Source organism: Parasteatoda tepidariorum, chromosome 12, assembly GCF_982258835.1.
Source record: "Parasteatoda tepidariorum strain Cologne lab strain chromosome 12, Ptep-v5.0, whole genome shotgun sequence".
In the NCBI taxonomy this organism is placed as follows: domain Eukaryota; kingdom Metazoa; phylum Arthropoda; class Arachnida; order Araneae; family Theridiidae; genus Parasteatoda; species Parasteatoda tepidariorum.
This window is the reverse complement of record NC_141766.1, coordinates 61,487,820-61,500,434: the sequence shown is the minus strand read 5'-3', so window position 1 is coordinate 61,500,434 and position 12,615 is coordinate 61,487,820. Positions and strand designations below refer to the sequence as shown.

The 12,615-nt window shown below is 25.7% G+C and overlaps 2 long non-coding RNA genes across 5 annotated transcripts in view; both read left to right on the top strand.

Moving 5' to 3' along the window:
- LOC107447501 (uncharacterized) overlaps positions 1-6,993 on the top strand; it is an 82,094-nt gene extending 75,101 nt beyond the window's left edge. For all 4 annotated transcript variants that reach the window (XR_015430863.1, XR_015430862.1, XR_011638316.2 and 1 more), the window contains one exon: positions 6,843-6,993. This is a non-coding gene — a long non-coding RNA (uncharacterized LOC107447501). The remainder of the gene's footprint in view (positions 1-6,842) is intronic.
- A 664-nt stretch (positions 6,994-7,657) lies between these two features.
- Positions 7,658-12,615, top strand: part of LOC122268907 (uncharacterized) — a 71,542-nt gene continuing 66,584 nt past the window's right edge. The window contains exon 1 of the long non-coding RNA XR_006224771.3: positions 7,658-7,955. This is a non-coding gene — a long non-coding RNA (uncharacterized LOC122268907). The remainder of the gene's footprint in view (positions 7,956-12,615) is intronic.

Here is a 12,615-nt window from a genome sequence, read left to right as displayed (position 1 = left end):
TGTAGATTATATATTTGTGTATATTTGTAGATTATATAGGTTTGTGTAGATTATATATTACGGTAACTAGAAAAACAATTTTAAATAAATAACTGCAAGAACGTTTAAAAGCTATGGAATTGTATAAGTTAATTTTGTAAGATAAATATCCGTAAAATAAAATAACTGTAAGTGAGTGCAGAGTTTTGCTATTGTATGCCAGTTAATATTTATTTAACTTAAGCATTCAACTGTATACAAACAATTATAACTTAAGTATTCATACTAAGTGTACAAGCAATTTTGAAATACTATGAACACAGTAGTCTTGCATCAAAGAAAGAAAGACTTATGCAATATTTTATAGCATGCTAAACAAAAAAATTTAGTAAAATAGACTTTGTTTGAAATTTCTCTAAAATAATTAGAGCTTGATGAATTTAAACTTGAAATTGAAATAATTGTTACGGCAAATAAGTTGTTACCTATAGTATGCCCAATTAAATACCATACACTTAATTCTATCATCCTTATCAAGAACAAAGTAGCTTGATTATTGGATTTAAGTCCCTGTCCAAAACAGGTCTTATTCTCATAAATAAGCCTGGTTTAAAAGTTCAGACTTGTGTCTTGTTCCCAGCATGCTATGGACCTCGTTCAGAAGCGACTTTTCAACAAGATTTAAGGACCCTTGACGCGCATAATGGTTGTTAAGTGAGGAATTTCACATGCCGATATTTTATCTTTTTAAGTGTCTTCTAAGCCATCTACAAACACATACTAAACTACAAGAGAAATAAAAGAAATCTCAGCAAGAGAGCCCTTCCCCTTGAGGAGATATGTTTTGAAGCTATAAAAATGTTTCATGAATCTTGAAGTGTTTTGGAACTGCGAGAAGGAAATTTTCTTGGAGCCAGATAAGAAAGTTGACGTTTGAGGGATAGTCAGCTCCAGACAAAAAAGAAAGTTGAATAACTTAGGCTAGAGGATATAAGAATCCCTAAAATGAAATCTATTTTACTTGACAAGAAACTGATTGCAATGATATTTTTTTCTTTTCTGATGCAGACTTGCTTAGTATAAATTTGTCTGAAACTTCAGAAAAAAACATGTTCTACAAATCAAGGACAATGCTCACAAGATATGCCTTAGTGATTGTATAAAACCAGTGGGTGTCTCCTTGTGTATGTCTCTGTGTTGTGTCAAAATTTAATCAGTGAGAATGAAAGTGATATATCGCAGAAATATAAGTTTCTAACTTCACTTACTTTTTACGTAATAAGCATGTTGTCAAATTTTAACTAAATCTGTCATTTATAAGGAAACAGACATCTAAAGGAAAACAGTCAAAATAGTCTGTTTAGACAGAAAAAAAAGAAGAAAATAATTATGAATAATACCCTTTTCAAAAAAGCTGATCTCTTAGATCTGAAAATTGTTTTCTCACTTTTTCCCGGGAGTTTACCCAAAACATGCAATTTTGAAAGTTATTAAGAAAGGTAACTTTTTTTTGCCTTTTCTGTACACCATCTGATGAAACTCTTTCATATATAATAATAAAATAAAAAATATAGAAGAATATTTCAGAAAAAACTGGGACTTTTCATTATGAAATGAGATACTTCTTTTGCATTCGTTATAATGTTGAATTTTTTAAGAAAAATTTTCTATGTAAATGAATTTATTACAGCTTTAAAAGATAAAAAAATATTATGTTCGCTGGATTGATATAGTATGTACAGGAGAAAAAAGTTTCTTATGTTTGATATTCAGAAAAATAATTTTCGAAACTTCTAAAATTGAATAATTAGGCTAAACTTGGTCTTGACTATAAATAAGAAGCATTAAGTCATATTTTTCTTTTATCAGATTGGGTATTTTGACAAAGAATTTTGAATAAGTATTTTAACTGTATAATCAGATGAAACAAACTATTACTCTTGTATCAGTATAGAAAAAAAACAACAGAAAATTGGCAAATATTTTTCTCCGTGCTTCGTTAAATATTAGAAATTAATAAAAAAAAATAATGTCCATGAAATTCCCGCATCGCATTTATGCCACTCACAAAACTGTCGAACAGGTAGCATTCTTACTTAATTGAACAGAATACTGCATGTGAACGATAAAAAAAAGTTTGATTAACCTTTGAAAGAGTATATTTCTCAAAACCTTTAGCATTAGTAATTCAAAAGCAGTATATTAATTTTAACCTTAAAATCAGTTTATCATGGTTCTTAAAATGTCTAAATAATATAGTTTAACACAGTGGAAGAACAATGTTGGTCACAGGTGTAATAAAATATTGTGATATATTTCCATTTTGCTGCCAGATTTTAATAGGTCATAACTCAAGTAATTCCGCAGCAGTTTTTATATATCAATGGTTTTATATTAATAAGACATGCTACTGTGAAATTTAGAAACAAAGAACTAATAGGGGAAATTTGAATGAAATAAAGAAAAGAATTAAGCAATAATGAATGAATTATAATAACCGAATGAAATTACCCATCTGTAATATAATAACGTGATATATTTCTATTTTGCTGCGAAATTTCAATAGGTCATGAGAATTGAGGCAATTCCGCAGCAGTATTTATGTATCAATAGTTTTAGATTAATAAGGCATACTATTGATTGTCAAATTTGGAAACAAATAGCTAATATGGGCAATGAAGTATAAACAAATAATTAAACAATAATGAATTAATTATAATAAATGAATGAAATTATGAAAATGGTAAGATATTTTTTTTCAAACAAATTCATAAACACATTGATTTCAAATTAAATTTGAATTCTTTATTTATAAAATCACATTCTTGACACTCACAAACTGTTATTTTTATGTCTCTTTTGCAACCACAAAATTAATATCGCACTTATTAAATTGCTTAAAAATATTTAAATAAATGCAAACCTATTTTAATGAAAAAGGAAAAGAAATATATGAAACATTTACCAAAATTTTCAACGTATTTGGGAATTTTAATTGTTTAAATTATATTTTACGTTTCATATTCTTTAAAAAGACTTTTAACTTTAAACTATGATTTTATTTTTATCATTTCTAATTGAAATAAATTCATACTAATTGATTTTAAACAGCCCATTAAATGACTTATTAAAAATTATAAACTTTTGATTACGTTGGTTCAGTATTTCAAATAATTTTATTACGTAAATATGCTGTGTGTGTATAATTAGTTTTTTTTTTTTTTGAAAAACAAAAGGACACCTAAGCAACACTTATGAAATATCAGCAATTAAAGATCCAATTTATAGTATAAATTCTCAAATTATTTTTAATTGAACAGTTCAATCTGCGTCATCCTAAATTCTATTAATTACGAATGTCGCTTTAAATACTGTCGATCACACCAGTGAAAATTTGAAAGAAAAAAAAAATAAGGAGGGGAATCGCTGGAAATAAAGAATCTAAAATTAATAAATGTCTTTTACATTTCAAGTACTTTTCAACAAATGAAAAAAAAAAGAAAAAAAAGCAGAAACTTCAATTTATTTTAATCGAAGATTTTCAAAATTTCAATTTTGCAGTTTTTTTTAAAATCTATTTTATGAGTATGCAATATTTTTAATTAAAGTTTCTAAAAAATTTTACTTTTCATCAACAACTGATTGATTTCTAAATATAGATATAGATTTTTATTTACCCACATTTATTTTAATTCAAAGTATATAATTCGAACTTCATTGGTATAAGACTGTATAATTTCGTTTGAATTAACAATTTTTATAATTTAACTTTCATCTGAGTCGTCATCACGGGTCACAGTTGCCCAGTTTGGTTCCCCCTCAAGCGTTTAGTTCTTTGTTTAGTTTTTTCTTTTATATTATACTGAATTTTAGACTAGTGAAAGTAAAACAATCTTAGAAAATTGGTGTGATTTTGAGCCGAATTTTATTTTGATATGATTCAAATTTTTTGCTGTCTTTAAAAGCTGCTTAACCATGTTTTCAAATAGAAACATAAAATTATGTTTTATGTTCAAGTAGTTCAAAAATACGGTGCTACTAAGCACCAAATAAACCTATCCACGAAAGTAATCAATATGAAAAATACTCTATTCGAAAAAAAAAGTGATAGTAAATATTTGTTCGTATCAAGTGAATATTTTGTTTCTGTTTCTACGGATTAAGAAAAGTAGTATGTCTTTACTTTATAATATATGATAACATTTGGTAAATGTGGTAAGGTTTGGTGATTTTATCACACCTTAAAGTATGGCATAAAAAACATTTATTCGATTAAACTTACGTTTTAGCATTGATTTTTTTTTTTAATAAATGGGTGTAACAAAATTGTTTAATGTGAGTAAAATACGAACGATAATTTTGATAATCAAAATTTCCGGTACATCGTTGCCATATTAGCATATAAATTAAATTCAGCATATATATTAAATACCGTATATTTCGGTTTTGCTAACCGGAATTAAGTTTTTTTTAACCACAAATGTTATTATCCTACAGTACGGTAATTTTAACAGAACTTTTTTCGCCGCATACTAACAGTGTCTTACAAATACATAAACGATAATTGTCAGGTCTGACATAAATCGGAAGAGCCCTTTGCTCATTGTCCCTTTTTTATTGGGTGTGTTTTGATGCATGTTGAAATTATTTTTTTCATCAATTCTGCAAGAAGAGGGGACGTTATCTTGTCCAAAGGAATGAGCTATGTCACTTTAAAGCCATTGGCCATTATTCTTGAGCTTCTTCAAGATTGATAGCAACGCTCTGTACTCTGCAAATAAATTCTTATTTATTTATTACTTTAATTTCGTTGGCATTATATTTTGTCTATTCTTTGGAAAGATGAATCGGTGGAATTTCTTGCTTTTTTACTGTCTGGGAAAGACGTTATATTTTTTTAATATAAAAACAGCTTGAAAAAGAGAGACGCAGAATTGAATGCATATGGGTTTTTTAACCCCGGATTTCACACTGAAAAAAATTAGTGATGTTTATTTTAAAACAACATGCCTTAAATTATGTCCCACTGCCACCTACAAGGTCAAACTAAGAATGACTTAAATACGCCAAAATATCCAACTCCAAGCAAAATTTATCCGCATAAGAGTTAATGGATGAAACGGTTTTGTGCTAGCTTGAGTTATGATCTGGAGTTAGCGGTCCGTTTTATGCATAGAAGCGAGTTGATTGTTTGTAAATTATGCTTCTTGAATATAAATACGCACCTCTATAACATGTTCTGCCCGAGTATTACGTGCGATAAATGAAATGAATTGAATTAAAAATTAGGAATATTAGTACTATTTTTTGGATGATATCTATTTATCCTCTACGTTATGAGACCAATAGTTTCTGTTAGTATTTTTACTTCAATTATCTTAACAATTCAATTGACATATTTATATGAACAATCCGTCAGAACTATGTCAGATTGTAAGGATCTCATTCCTTTTTGATATTTTTAATAAAAATTTTATTTACAAATGCTTTGAAAATTTTTGGTAAAGGCATTTTTTTTCGTACATATGCACATTAACCCTTTGAAGCAGACTTTTTATTAAACATATTTCCAGGCTTTTTTTCATTATATTGTGTTAACTTAGTTCAAATCAAGTGAAAAATATTATATTTAGCAATTTAATAATTTATGATTATGAAATACAGCATGAAACACCAGTGTTTTTTTTTTTTCTTCTTTCTGAGTTAAAGGTAAAATCGGCTACAATAATTCTGCACTCAAATAATAGTTATCTTATGTATCCGAATATAAAATGAAATCTTTATATAGGAAAAAATTGCGGAAAAGGGGTGAAATAATACAATACGTCTAGTTTCAGTCCTCTGAAATTTAAATGATAATATTCCTAATTATATTTCATAAATTTAAATTATACAAGACGTTTTGCTTCAGTCCTCTGAAATTTAAATAATAATATTTGAAAATTTATTTTTATGAACTATTTCGTTGATGAATTATTTCGTTTAATTCTTCATTATACTAGACGAAAAAATAATTATGTGAATCCAATCTTTTAATAATTTTTGACATGAGTATATTATAAACTACCTCCAAGAATGCGAGATTTTTTTTTTTTTTTTTTGAAATTGTGGCTGAAAACATTTTGTAATGATGATTGTTTGCTTGATCAAGGGTAATCAGGCATACATCAGCAAAACAAACAAAAGGAAAAAAAATTACATATCTGTAATATCATTTATTATTACAGTTCTAGATGCTTTTTTTCCGAGTGCTTTTTATTTCAGTACTTTCTTTCAGTGCTTTTTTTTCCGGGCTTCGTTTTCCGGTAGTCTTTTTCTGCTTACCGCCGAAAAACTGTTTAATTAAATATAGTTATTTTCAGAGTGCACGTGGCTTTTTATTTAGAGTAATTTTTTTTCTGTCTGAACATCATAATGATATTTTGTCACATATCAAAACAATATTTTGTATAAAAATAATTAATATATTGTATAAAAATAATTTTGCAATAAAAAAATTTAATGAGTTATATTAAATTAAATAGCAAAAATGCTAAAAAAAAATAATTGTATTACGACGTTAGGATGAAATAACTTTTCTGTTGAGTTGTTGTTGATAACTGTTGAGTAGCATTTAACTATTTAAATTTGTATCTGATTTGTTTTATGATTGAAAAAAATATTCATTTGTTTTATCATAGTTACTCATGATTTTATGTATTACTATCTAATTTTTGATGTTATCAGAAACAATAGGCATTTGTGAAATTTTTCACTAAGATAAGGTTTTTCATATGAAATTTTCTGACTAATGTTAATATTAATATATGGAATATTTTACTGTTTTATTTTCACTGATGAGTACATCAATATTTCTTTTTCAGGTATCTGTTAAGAAGACGCAATGATCTGTCAACAGTTTTTAAAAACAGTGTGATGTCATAAAAGTATTTGTATAATAATCTAGTTATAAATTTGTAAACAATATATATTGTAAGTATATTGCGCACACAATAAACAAACATTTCTTAACATTTCCTAAACATTTCTTAATTTTTATGTTGTAATTTTGCCACTTCAGACATTTAGTTTGATTCTTCGTTAAAACTTATGATTTTCACAAATTCAAGCAACATGTATCAATGTTTAACTTTCATACTTTCTTTTCAATTTTTTGAATATATTTTTGAGTTATTAAAAACTGGTTAAGATTCTTAGAACAGAAAAATGGCCGATTAATATGTTAATAATATATTGCATTGTAAGATGAAATATTATTTGTTATTTATCAAATTATTAACAAAATTAATAAACTGAAATGGAAAAATTCTAGAATGTAAAAGAATGAGTCTAAAATTGAGGCAGATGTGAAACGATCTCGTACTCACAAGTAAGTTATCTAATCCAAAAAGTTATTCACAACAATAGATGAAATGAGTAAATCATCAATTCCATGAAAAAAATTTCCGGTTCTCGGAACCAACAACGTCAGATTCTTTTGATAACCAAAACTTAGCACCTTCAGGGTAAATAGCTTTTTTTCCCCACCATCTGCCTGGAGCTTGCAAAAACTTTCAATAACGTCTGTCAATCTTGACTAAAAACAACCTATCAGAAAGTTGGGCCTTATGAGCAATTTTACATGTATGGAAGGGGGCGCATTCCCCTTCACATTGAAATTCAAAGTAAAAGTCAAGATAAGCGTAGGGCCCGGTCCCTTTGATTTGCCCCAGGGGGCTCTAACGCCACCTCCTTATCGGCTGTCAGTATAGCAATTTTATGTCTTTATTGCACCTATTAGATATTTGACATCGTTAACGAGCTAAAATGGCTGCGATGACAATTTCTCAGCAGTGGTCCTAGTTAAGAAGGATTTGTATGTGCAAGGATTAGAAAGTTTTATTTCTCTATGTTTATTTAAATTTTTTTAAAAATTATTTATATTTAAGATTTTGTGAAATTCATTGGATAAATTTTAAGGATAAACTTTAGATCAGGTACGTTAATATTTTTGAATTACGTAGTTACAGCAATGTTTTTTATCTTTTTTTATTATTATTATTTGATTGCAAATAAGAAATTCAAATCAATTTAATAAGATAAGTTTACATATGTTGTAGACATTATTTAAAAAAATAATAATAATAATTTGGGACATTAAAATAAACCAAAAGTAAACCTATATACTCTTATTTTGATACATGTTTATACCAAATTTTTTTCTGATTTATAATTATTATTTTTATCCTCTAAAGCTATTTATTATTCAAAAAGGTGATTATAAACATATTATTTCTCAATATGTAACAAACAATTATTCATTGATAATTGCGTTACAAGTTGAACACTATGTTCATTTAGATCACGATGTTTCATAGCGTATTAATGTATTTATTTTGTGAAGTATTTTTATTTTTTACTGCAACCAATGCAAATAAAATAAATTTAATTGAAGTACATAAACAATTAAATAAAATCAGTGCAGCAATAAATTAGAACAAAGTTTGATACACACACTTATTTTTACCTAAAATTTGATTTATAGTTATTATTAATAACTCTTAAAAATCACTTTTACTCATTTGATCTTTTTAATGTGAATGTTACTCATTATATATATTTTTTTCTGTCTGAGTATTGGGCGACATTTAAAACATACATTGATTTAATTTTTGCTTTCTTTTTAGTAAGTAATTATCTTTACATGATGTTTCATGATGTAATTATCTAATTCATGATGTTATTAGTCTTCATAAAACATATTTACTTCTTACGCAATAATTAAAATAAAACTTGCTACTAAATTAAACATTTCACAAGATAGTGTTTACACGAAAACTAAATTATGATTATTATTAAAATTGCCTAAAAATTGTTTTAAATTTGCTTAAATCTTTGCAATATCAAAATTCTGAATTTTTGCAGAGTTATGTGGCTTTTTTGGTTCGAGTAATGTATTTGGTATAAATATTTTTTCTGGTTTCTAAAATTTCTGTGATATACAAACATTTTATAAAATGAATTTAAAATAGGTTATTTTTCCAGAGAAATACATATATTGCCATTAAATCGATTTAAAAATCATGCTACTTGCTATATCCTCGCATATAACTTTTCTGTTTATCCAGTAAGTCATTTGAATAATTAATGAATAATAAAATAATCTAAATGAAAGGGTTATATATATATATATTAAGTGAAAATAATTAAAAAAAGAGTAAATATATTTATATTTTTTGTGATCAAAAGTGATATTTTTGTAACTGAAAATTCGCTATTTTATTAGCTTTATCACGCTAGATTTTTGAATATTGAAGGCAGATGATCAATAACTGGAGAACTTTTTATCAGTATTCAAAAGAAATCAGGAAAAAAAAAGACTAATTTGTCTTGCATATAAAAATACTATCCGTGCTTAAAATTCCGCTTGGGATTAATTTTTAGCACTCTTTAAATTCATTTTTTTTAATGATGGTAGCGCGACTATAAATAAATGTTTGCTTTTTTATTTCGTTATGTCCCCTCAATCATAGAAAAATGCTTTTTGCAAAACATGAATTTCTAAAATAAATATTTACTTACTTTTCTATTCTAGTCTCTGACTTACTTTTAAAAATGTTTGTATTTAAGGCCAAAACAAAATTTTAATTTTCTGTCCTTCTTTCTCTTAGTTAAAAAAAAAACTATAAATAAAGTAAAGTTTCAGCTTAAAAATTTAAAAAAAAAATAAATAAATTTGAATGCAATAAATTATTTAAAATAAAAAAGTAAAAAAATTTGTGATTATAAAATTGAGTAAAATGTTTCAAGAAAGATTAAAGCTTATGTTTTAGTTTAGAAACAACATTAGTTAATTCAAAAAATATTATACTAAAAGTTTGTCAACGGAAAAGTTATTACGATTATTTACCTTTTTTCAAGAAAATTAATTTCTGTTAAATTGCCTTAGCTTTGTTAATTTACGAGGAAATGATGAGCAACGCAAAAATAATTGCTTTCAAAGCTCCTTAGATTGATTTAAATTTCTCAATAGATTTTATTCTTAACTAATAATAATACTATGCTAGAGCAAGTTACAATTTTGAAATCATTTGTAGTTAAAGAAAAATGCTCTATTCAAAATTTAATAATAGCAAATGAAAACTAGCAAATGAAAAATTTTATTAGTTTTCATTTAATTCCATTTAGGTAAATTTCTTTAGAAATAGTTAAGTTATTAGTTTAACAGAAAATGAAGAGCAAAACAAAAATAATTGTTGCGAAAACACGTAGGATTGATTTAAATTATATAAGAGTCCGATTCTATTCTACAATACAAGAAAATGGTTAATAAATCACAATAACAGCGGGACAAAAACAATTCTTGGCACACAATTTATCTTTCTTTCCGTGAAAAACTCGATAAATAGCAGAAAAGCGTGTCATATACTAAAACAGACATTAACAACCTATTTAATTCATGCAATCGTTTTCTATGTTAGAATGACACCTACGGTTTTTTTTCTCTCAACAATTTACTGGTGTAAGAATGGCACGTAATTTGATGAACAGTTTGACAAAGACTTAGTGACCTATCTAGTGAAATATACCTATCTTAAATAAAAGCACATTAATTATACTCTAACTGTAAGGTTAGGCACGATTTATTAAAAGTATCGCACGTTTGAAATATGATTAGTGCGAAAGTTATTTTTTATTTTTAGCTTTTATTTTGTTCTTATTGTCTGTTTAATTTCAACAATGCTCGTTTTAAATTTTGGTTGCATTAATTATCTTTTTTAAAAAAATTACGGTTTGACAAAAATATTTCTGCTCGATGGTATTGTAAGATGTCGCAATATAAATTCGATTCATAAAACCATTTTGCTAAAGTATGAAGGATATTTTGCTTAGATTATTATTTTTTAGTTTGCTTCATTATTTATTTTTTAAATTTCTGCTTGTTTTTCGAAGCAAAAAAAAAAAAAGAAAAGACGAAAAAATGTATTATAATGTAAAGAAAATGAATAATTTTTAAATGATATGGTGCAATTTTTTTTTATTTTGTCTATTAATCCATTTTATCATTTATTATTTTATCAATTAATTTATATCTCTAATGACATTTTTCCTAACATTTAATTACAAAAATGGTAAAGTGATTTTTATTAAATTTTTTTAATAAAGAAACAAGCCTATATATATAAATATATTAATAAATATATAAATATGTATAAATATTGTTTTAATTGGGGGATATAATTTTTTAGCATTAATTTATAATTATAGTCTTAAAAATTTATTCCTAACGTGATTCATAAGAACAAGATATTTAAAAGCTTCTTGAATGATTTTCCTCAGATATCAAATATAGATTTAAAACTGTTACAAAAACTGAAAAATTAATTTTAAAAAAAACAATTAATGAATGCTGATACATTTTATTGATAAAATTTTTGAACAAAATATTTTCTTTTATAAGGCATGATTAGAAACAAAATTCTGTGCACATTCATGATTTTTTTGTTTTATTTGAAAACTAAGCTTTGAAAAGCACGCGCACACACAAAAATAAATAAAGAAGGAAAACAATAAGTAAATTAAACACACGCAAAAAAAAAAAAAAAAAAAAAGCATATTTGTGACATGGTGTGTGTATGGTTTTTATTGTAACTTTTAATTCTTAGAGTGTACTACAACGTTTTTCACGTTACAAATACTTCCTGAAATAATTAAAATAACTAAGTTTGATTGCAATTTTTCATCCGCTATTTTTACTGTAAAATAAGAATATATTACATTATATTAATTATAATTGCTAAACAACATTTACGCTTCAATGAACAAAGCATTATTTGCAACTTGTTTTTATGATGATATTCCATCAAGAAAATCTAAATTATAAAATAATATAAATCAATACACAACAATATGGTTATGATCAAGATACATATTAAATGTTAATGCTAAAAGCTTTGTTTTACAATTCACAGAATATTTCATCTTTTAAATCCCGCGAAATTATAAATAGAAATATTGTTTTTTTTAGAGGTTTTCTTCTACTCATACGTTCTATTTTCTTCGTATTATATTTGGCAATAATTTAAAGATAAATTGAGGTCTGTGAGTTAATTTTGGATATTACAACATGAAGATATTATTACGTTTGTTACAGCAAGAAAGCTTGCAAAGTAAAAATAAAATTATGAATGGCAACCTAATTATAAAATATATTCAAATATATTTATTATTTTTAAAATTTTTGGATGAAAAAGTATCAATTGTTATTCGAATTGTAAAAAAAATTATTTTGTATATTTTCGAATTATGAATTTTCTATGCAGAGCAAATTATGTCGTTTATGTTTCAGCAAGTTTAGAGCAAGTTTATGTATTATAAAAACATATATCTGAAAACAAAACAACCTTCATATATATTTACGAACTATTTTTTATCTTGACGAATGAGGCTTAATTGCAGTCTGAAATGAACCATAAAGTTTAAATAAATAACAATAATCGAAAAGTGGGATATTATAAAGAAAGTGTACAAACATTGTATTTCCGACTCTCTTATGTTATCAAGCAGATGTTTATATTAGTACAGGCCAACCTTTAGAAAGTTTGCACGCCTTTTTTCTACCTCGGAGTTTTATTGATTCTTTAAAAAAAAAAGAGA